This window comes from Schistocerca gregaria, chromosome 11 (assembly GCF_023897955.1).
Source record: "Schistocerca gregaria isolate iqSchGreg1 chromosome 11, iqSchGreg1.2, whole genome shotgun sequence".
Lineage (NCBI taxonomy): Eukaryota > Metazoa > Arthropoda > Insecta > Orthoptera > Acrididae > Schistocerca > Schistocerca gregaria.
The window spans coordinates 65865045-65875020 of NC_064930.1; positions in this window are offsets into that span (position 1 = coordinate 65865045).

Sequence of the window (9976 nt, forward strand, 5' to 3'; positions counted from 1 at the left end):
CATTTTCAGGCGGACAGACTTTCGAAATTACAGTAGTTACAATGTTCAACAACAGATGGCGCTGCAAGTGATGTGAAAGATATAGAAGACAACGCAGTCTGTGGGTGCGCCATTCTGTACGTCGTCTTCCTGCTGTAAGTGTGTGCTGTTCACAATGAGCAAGTGTGCTGTGGACAACATGGTTTATTCCTTAGAACAGAGGATTTCTGTGGTGTTGGAATTCTACTGCCTAGAACACAGTGTTGTTGCAACAAGACGAAGTTATCAGCGGAGGTTTAATGTAATCAAAGGACCGAAAAGCGATACAATAAAGGATCTGGAAAGGTAGGGCGACCGCGTACGGCAACCACAGAGGGCAATGCACAGCTAGTGCAGCAGGTGATCCAACAGCGGCCTCGGGTTTCCGTTCGCCGTGTTGCAGCTGCGGTCCAAATGACGCCAACGTCCACGTATCGTCTCATGCGCCAGAGTTTACACCTCTATCCGTACAAAATTCAAATGCAGCAACCCCTCAGCGCCGCTACCATTCCTGCACGAGAGACATTCGCTAACGGTATAGTGCACAGGATTGATGACGGCGATATGCATGTGGGCAGCATTTGGTTTACTGACGAAGCTTATTTTTACCTGGACGGCTTCGTCAATAAACAGAACTGGCGCATATGGGGAACCGAAAAGCCCCATGTTGCAGTCCCATCGTCCCTGCATCCTCAAAAAGTACTGGTCTGGGTCGCCATTTCTTCCAAAGGAATCATTGGCCCATTTTTCAGATCCGAAACGATTACTGCTATCTGGACATTCTTCATGAATTTGTGGCGGTACAAACTGCCTTAGACGACACTGCCAACACCTCGTGGTATATGCAAGATGGTGCCCGGCCACATCGCACGCCCGACGTCTTTAATTTCCTGAATGAATATTTCAATGATCGTGTGATTGCTTTGGGCTATCCGAAACATACAGGAGGCGGCGTGGATTGGCCTCCCTATTCGCCAGACATGAACCCTTGTGACTTCTTTCTGTGGGGACACTTGAAAGACCAGGTGTACCGCCAGAATCCAGAAACAATTGAACAGCTGAAGCAGTACATCTCATCTGCATGTGAAGCCATTCCACCAGACACGTTGTCAAAGGTTTCGGGTAATTTCTTTCAGAGACTACGCCATATTATTGCTACGCACGGTGGATATGTGGAAAATATCGTACTATAGAGTTTCCCAGACCGCAGCGCCATCTGTTGTTGACAGTTGTAACTACTGTAATTTCGAAAGTTGGTCTGCCTGAAAATATACTGTTGTCCCAAGCATATTGCAACAAATGGTGTATTTCTATCGCTGCTCGTTTAGTTTGTATTGCCGTTTCAAATATACCCGTCATTTTTGAAATACCCTGTAGTTTCCATGTGTTAATCAGACAGACAGTCTCCAGCGCGGTAGTAAACACCGATGTTTCACCCCATAACGGGCGGGATTGCAGGTCCGGCCGTCTTATAATTGTTGTCATCTTGTCATTTCTCTTGTGAAAGCTTATTTATTTCACAAATTTGTTAATTTGTAAAGAAAACAAATTTATGATTATATATTGTTAAATAAACAGGTTGTGTGAACCAGAATGAGATTTTCACTCTGCAGCGGAGTGTGTGCTGATATGAAACTTCCTGGCAGATTAAAACTGTGTGCCGGACCGAGACTGGAACTCGGGACCTCTGCCTTTCGCGGGGAAGTGCTCTACCGTGCTACCGAGCTACCGTGGCGGCGTTTTTGTTCGTTATATCTGCTCGTAAGACATCCGTTTTATGTTCGTTGTTGATCGCTTAACTCAGTTTTTTATTACAGAGGGCAGTTAACCCTCTGACCGAACACGCTGAGCTACCGTGCCTGCGATCCAACTGAGCTACCCAAGCACGACTCACGCCCCGTCCTCACAGCTTTACTTCTGCCAGTACCTCGTCTCCTACCTTCCAAACTTCACAGAAGCTCTCCAGCGAACCTGCAGAACTAGCACTCCTGGAAGAAAGGATATTGCGGAAACATGTCTTAGCCACAGCCTGGAGACGAGGTACTGCCAGAAGTAAAGCTGTGAGGACGGGGCGTGAGTCGTGCTTGGGTAGCTCAGATGGTAGAGCACTTGCCCGTGAAAGGCAAAGGTCCCGAGTTTGAGTCTCGGTCCGGCACACAGTTTTAATCTGCCAGGAAGTTTCATAACAGCGCACACTCCGCTGCAGAATGAAAATCTCACTATGGAAACATCCCCCAGGCTGTGGCTAAGCCATGTCTCAGCAATATCCTTTCTTCCAGGAGTGCTAGTTCTGCAAGGTTCGCTGGAAAGCTTCTGTAAAGTTTGGAAGGTAGGAGAAGAGGTACTGGCAGAAGTAAAGCTGTGAAGACGGGGCGTGAGTCGTGCTTGGGTAGCTCAGTTGGTAGAGCACTTGCTTGAGTAAGGCAAAGGTCCCCAGTTCGAGTCTCGGTCTGGCACACAGTTTTAATCTGCCATGAAGTTTCAGGTTGTGTGAAAGTTACATTAGTGAGTCGTCCCTTCCACGTTTTCCTTAATACCAGTAATTACCGCGTCTCACCAGTCTGGTATGGATGATAGATAAACTCCAGTGGAGACTCTGAAGGGGAGACGCTCAGTAGATCAACACGGGCTTTTGTTAAAGTTTCGAGAACATACCTTCACCAAAGTAAGAGCATATGGACCATCAGAGAAATTGTGCGATTGGATTGAAGAGTTCCTAGATAAGAGAACGCAGCACGTCATTCTCAATGGAGACAAGTCTTCCGAAGTAAGAGTGATTTCAGTTGAGCCGCAGGGGAGTGTCATAGGACCGTTGCTATTCACAATATACATAAATGAGCGGGTGGATGACATCGAAAGTTCACTGAGGCTTTTTGCAGATGATGCTGTGGTGTATCGACAGGTTGTAACAATGGAAAACTGTACTAAAATGCAGGAAGATCTGCAGCAAATTGACGCATGGTGCAGGGAATGGCAATTGAATCTCAATATAGACAAGTGTAATGTGCTACGAATACATATAAAGATAGATCCCTTATCATTTAGCAACAAAATAGCAGGTCAGCAACTGGAAGCAGTTAATTCCATAATTTATCTGGGAGTACGCATTAGGAGTGATTTAAAATGGAGTGACCATATAAAGTTGATCGTCGGTAAAGCAGATGCCAGACTGAGATTCATTGGAAGAATCCTAAAGAAATGCAACCCAAAAACAAAGGAAGTAGGTTACAGTACGCTTGTTCGCCCACTGCTTGACTACTGCTCAGCAGTGTGGGATCCGTACCAGATAGGGTTGATATAAGAGATAGAGAAGATCCGACGGAGAGCAGCGCGCTTCGTTACAGAATCATTTAGTAATCGCAAAAGCGTTACGGAGATGATAGATAAACTCCAGTGGAAGACTCAGGAAGAGAGACGCTCAGTAGCTCGATACGGGCTTTTGTTGAAGGTTCGAGAACATACCTTCACGGAGGAGTCGAGCAGTATATTGCTCCCTCCTACGTATATCTCGCGAAGAGACCATGAGGATAAAATCAGAGAGATTAGAGCCCACACAGAAGCATACCGACAATCCTTCTTTCCACGAACAATACGAGACTGGAATAGAGGGGAGAACCGATAGAGGTACTCAGGGTACCCTCCACCACACACCGTCAGGTGGCTTGCGGAGTATGGATGTAGATATAGATGTAGACTGCTGCAGACATGCTACCATTTCAGCGGAGATGTCGTTGAGTGTGATCGGGTGTGGTACGTCCTTGTACACAGCGTCTGTCAGCCCTAGCCACTGAAAAATGTCTAAAGGCGTCAATGCGGCGAAAGGCCAGCCCAAGGTACAGTTCTCTCCGTCCAATCCAACGATTTGGAAACAGTTCGTGAAGACATACTGCAGTACTTCGTGCATTATGCTCTGGACAGCCATAGTGTTGGTACTACAGGTTCTTCTCAGTCTGCAGAGGAACGTCTTCTAGGATCTCTGGATGATGGTCTGTTCGGAGGCTGCGATACTTGACCGCGTTCAGTCTTCCGTCTATGAAAAACGGACCTATGAGCTAACGGATCATTACCCCACACCACACGTTTACACTCTACGGACGCTGACGTTTGAACGTGACGAAGACAACAGTGTTGCCAGCGTACCAATAGTGCATATTTCTGCGGTTTAACTGGCTATGATAGGTAAATGTGGCTTTATCACTAAACAAGATACATGCTACATCTGGAGTATCTTGTTTTAACGCCCATGTACTGAAGTTAACACGATTCTCATAATCTTCTCCATGCAGCTCTTGATCGAGAGAGATGTGATAGGGGCGGAACTTATGCGTAGGACACTTGCCTGACTCATGCCACTTCCTCGTGCGATTGCGCAGGAACTAACGTGTGGATCAACTGCAACACCAGCAACAACATAAATTTCTCTCTCTGCTTACTTCCTCCTGATACGTTTCTAGATGTTACACTACCACTTTCACATTACTGACTGAACTAAACTAAACTCATTCCGAACAGGCCTTGGAAGGCCCAACGGCACCGACCGGCCGCCGTGTCATCCTCAGACAACAGACGTCACTGGATACGGATATGGAGGGTCATGTGGTCAGGACACCGCTCTCCCGGTCGTGTGTCAGTTTACAATACCAAAGCCGCCACTTCTCAGTAAAGTAACTCCTCATTTTGCCTCACAAGGGCTGAGGGCACCCCGCTTGCCAACAACGCTCAGCAGACGGGATGGTCACCCATCCAAGTGCTAGCCCAGCCCGACAGCGCTTAACTTCGGTGATCTGACGGGAGCCGGTGTTACCTCTGTGGCAATTCAGTTGGCATAATTGACTGAAGGGGTTGCTAACTGTCGAGATGGTTGATGTCTATTGGGATATCTTGCCGCATACGCCGTACAAGAACGAACTGCATTCTTCCTACACTCTCTGTACACCATCACTGTGTCGGCTTTTTCTGCATTGGTAAAACCCATCTTCCATTCACTACCTAATGCTTGGACTGACACACTCTAACCGACTAGCAAGTGGCAGTGCACTCAAGGAGCACACAAGCACACTGTAAGCAAACATAACAACACCATAGCTAGCAACTACGCCGGTGAATGGTACGAAGGGCGTTTGGAAAGTCCGAGCAAAAATAAAAACTACTTACGTGTTTGGGGTAAACCTTTTTTATTTTTCGACATAGTCTCCTTTTAGACTTGTACAGTTCGTGCAACACTGTTCTAATTTGTTGATCCCTTCCGAATAACAGGAATTGTCCAAGTCCGCAAAATAGCTATTAGTTGCTGCAATCACCTCCTCGACAGTGAGATTTTCACTCTGCAGCGGAGTGTGCGCTGATATGAAACTTCCTGGCAGATTAAAACTGTGTGTGGGACGGAGACTCGAACTCGGGACCTTTGTCTTTCGTGTGCAAGGGCTCTACCAACTGAGCTACCCAAGCACGATTCACACCCCGTATGTGACTCGTTCACGCAAAATCTGTGTTCCTCCAATAATACACATTGTTGATAAAGTTATCCACTTCCTTTGTTGTGCAACTAACAGTCAATGTTCATTGAGCGGCAGTTAGTTGTATTACTATGGTTTCAGAAACGAAGAATAGTAGCGCACACTATGATAGAAATAAGGTGAAGACAGCTCATATTACAGGACTGCCTTGTCGAAATTACAGAGGAATTTGTGTTCCAGGGAAAGCAGTTAGAGAACCTTGCAGGTAAATATGACTTATATGAGTCTTTCTTGGGACAACCGTAGGAAACTGTATAGATGTAAATAATATCAATGTTTCCAGCAATACCAATCTAATGTATTAATTTCCTTTCAGCTGCAGAATGAAATGTTATGACTCGATTGACGTAATTCAGGGTAATAATATTTTGGCAAAATTTGTTGATCTTCCTACCAAAGATGCGCAGCAGCGCCTTATTGAAGCAAAGGAAGTAAAGCAGAGGCGTCCTCGGAAATCGGAAAACAGTAGGCATGCAACGTTACTTTACCATATAATGCTTGGAAGTGAACGGAAACTGGTTTGCAAAAAAGCTTTCCTGAATATGGATGCAGTGACGAATTCACGCGTGTTTCTTATGTGTAAATTGCTACTTAAGGGAATCACACCTGTTGATAAACGCGGGAAAAACCCGAACACAAAGGAGACCCCCCCAGACAATACCCTTGGACTCATTCGCGAGCATATAAAGACTTTCCCCCACAAAAACCTCACATTATTCACAAAAAGAAGTAACATATTTAATCTCTGAACCAAATATGAGGATAATGCACAGTATGTTCAATGACAAATATGCATATTGTAAAGTAAATTATGTTCACCGAAATTATTATCGGGACAATTTTAATTATTTCTTTAGCAAACCCCAAACGAATGTTTGTTGTAGATGTGAAGAGCTTGCAGTGAAAAGCCCACATTTAAATGAAAGAGCCAAACATGCCGCCATAGAGGAATTGGCTCAAATGGCTCTGAGCACATGGGACTTAACTTCTGAGGTCATCAGTCCCTTAGAACTGAGAACTACTTAAACCTAACTAACCTAAGGACATCACACACACCCATGCCCGAGGCAGGATTCGAACCTGCGGCCGTAGCGGTCGCGCGGTTCCAGACTGTAGCGTCTAGAACCGCTCGGTCACACCGGCCGGCCATCCTTTTAAGACTCACTAGAAACTGAGTTTCTATGCAGCCACTGTTTCGGTGATGCAGCTATTATATCTGGACGGAACAAAGGTGTGAAGGAAATTCTTTTTCAAGACCAGCCAGACAGTCGCTACATCCACTGCAGCAATCATTGTTTGGATCTAGCACTACAGAAGTTTCAGGAAGCTGTGATCCATTGGGCGATGTACTGGTAACTGTCAAAGACGTCTCAAATACACTGAAGAGCCAAAGAAACTGGTACACCTGCCTAATTTCGTGTAGCCGCATTCCAAAAAAAAAAAAAACTCCCAACCTAACCTCAAGTGGGCTACGCTACAGATCAATTGGTCTTGTAGATCAATTTATTTATGAAAATACAAAGTACAGTCACCAACAAATGTAACATACTCACATACACCTTTACCCTTAATCCAAATAAACACAGATTCATTTACAGACACTTTCCTCTTATTACGAGTATACAACACAAGTGCAGAGGGCGACATATATGCGGATTTACCAAAGTCTTTATTAGCAAGTTCAGCCATATGATAAGTACGATAGGCAATTATGTCTCTGTCCACAAAACTTTGTAGTCCTGGTACGGATGGAGTACCAGACCAACCTCGTACAATAGCTACTGTAAGCCACCCATTACCATGATCGAAAGTGTCGTTAATATCAACGCTAAAATTAAGCCTACATCCAACAAATACACAAGGTCCATCCACAAGAGCACTAGCGGCAACAGATTTAACTGGTATGCGGTTCTTCTTATCACCAGCGGTCTACAGTGCATAAAACGATCGAGAACATTGAGTTCGCTACTACATCTGGTGATAAGAAGAACCGCATACCAGTTAAATCTGTTGCCGCTAGTGCTCTTGTGGATGGACCTTGTGTATTTGTTGGATGTAGGCTTAATTTTAGCGTTGATATTAACGACACTTTCGATCATGGTAATGGGTGGCTTACAGTAGCTATTGTACGAGGTGGGTCTGGTACTCCATCCGTACCAGGACTACAAAGTTTTGTGGACAGAGACATAATTGCCTATCGTACTTATCATATGGCTGAACTTGCTAATAAAGACTTTGGTAAATCCGCATATATGTCGCCCTCTGCACTTGTGTTGTATACTCGTAATAAGAGGAAAGTGTCTGTAAATGAATCTGAAGGAGATACATTCGTCGTAAGCGGTCTACAGTGTATAAAACGATCGAGAACATTGAGTTCGCTACTACATCTGGTGATAAGAAGAACCGCACGCAGAAGTGCCGCAACGCGACGTGGCGTGTACTCGACTGATGTCTGAAGTAGTGCTGGAGGGAAACGACACCATGAATCCTGCAGCGCTGGCCATAACTCCGTAAGAGTACGAGAGAGTGGAGACCTCTTCTGAGCAGCACGTTGCACGGGATCCCAGATATGCTCAATAATGTTCGTGTCTGGGGGGGGTCTGGTGGACAGCAGAAGTGTTTAAACTCAGAAGAGTCTTCCTGGAGCCACTCTGTAGCAATCCTGGACTTGCGGGGTGTCACATTGTCCTGCTGGAATTGCCCAAGTCGCTTACGTACGTGTCACCTGTCAGAATCGTATCTAGACGTATCAGGGGTCCCATATCAGTCCAACTGCACTCGCCCCACACCATTACAGAGCCTCCACCAGCTTGAACAGTTCTCTAATGACATGTACGGTCCACGGATTCATGTGGCTGTCTCCGTAGCTGTATACGTCCTCCATCTGCTCGATACAATTTGAAACGAGACTCGTCCGACCAGGCGACATGTTTCCAGTCATGAACAGTCTGTGTTGACGGTCCCACGCAAGGTGTAAAACTTTGTGTCGTGCAGTCATCAAGGGTACACGAGTGGGCCTTCGGCTTCGAAAGCCCACATCGATGATGTTTCGTAGACTAGTTCTCACACTGACACTTGTCGATGGCCCCCCATTCAAATCTGCAGCAATTTCCGGAAGGCTTGCACTTCTGTCGTGTTGAACGTTTCTCTTCAGTCGTCGTTGGTCCCGTTATGGCAGCATCTTTTTCCGGCCGCAGCGATGTCGGAGATTTGATGTTTTACCGGCTTCCTGTCATTAACAGTACACTCGTGAAATGATCGTACCTCGCTACCTCGGAGATGCTGTGTACCATCGCTCGTGCGCCGGCTGTAACACCAAACTCACTGCAGCAGCAGTAACCGATCTAACAACTGCCCCAGACACTTGCTGATATAGGCGTTGCCGACTGCAGCGCTATATTCTGCCTGTTTATGTATCTCTGTATTTGATTACATATGGCTATACCAGTCTCTTTGGCGCTTCTGTTGATATTTCCAGAATCTGCAACAAGGAAGCCCGTGTGTGTGCAGATGTTGTGCTACCATCTGGTGCCGATGAGACGAATCCAAACCCAAAATCTCAACGACTGATTTCGGTGCGTCCCACCCAATGGACTGTAGATGTAAAATCTTTGAGACGTTTCAAGGAAAACTATGATCGGATCCAGAAAACGGTAGCCAAAATATTGACTGTACTGTGCTCAGTTAGAGACGAAAGAAGGGCAGTCCTGAGGGGTTATGCGAAGCGGCTCAAAAAGTTTGAAACTCTTTTTTATATAACAGTAACAACTGAGGTGTTTGGACTGTGTGAAGAACTAGCCAGATCCCTATAGAATACAAATATTAATTCATGCAGACTGAAACTTTCTGCAGACGTTCTAAAAGCAGCTCTAGCAAGTCCTTGGGCTGAAACTTCCTGGCAGATTAAAAGTGTGTACCAGACCGAGACTCGAACTCGGGACCTTTGCCTTTCGTTGGAAAGTGCTCTAGCATCTGAGCTACCCAAACACGACTCACGACCCGTCCTCACAGCTTTACTTCTCCCAGTACCTCGTCTCCTACCTTCCAAACTTTACAGAAGCTCTCCTGAATACCTTGCAGAACTAGCATTCCTGCAAGAAAGGATATTGCGGAGACATGGCTTAGCCACAGCCTGGGGGATGTTTCCAGAATGAGATTTTCACTCTGCAGCGTAGTGTGCGCTGATATGAAACTTCCTGGCAGATTAAAACTGTGTGCCGGAACGAGACTCGAACTCGGGAATTTTGCCGTTCATGGGCAAGTGCTCTACCATTTTTTTTTTAATCTCATTTTGTTCCCTTTTGTTCGTTGCATCTGCTCGGGGTGGACGTCATAAGACATCTGCCAGGAAGTTTCATATCAGTGCACACTCCGCCACAGAGTGAAAATTTTGTTCTGGATTCGATATGCTGTTAGAGAAATCCACTGATTATTCTGAAAGC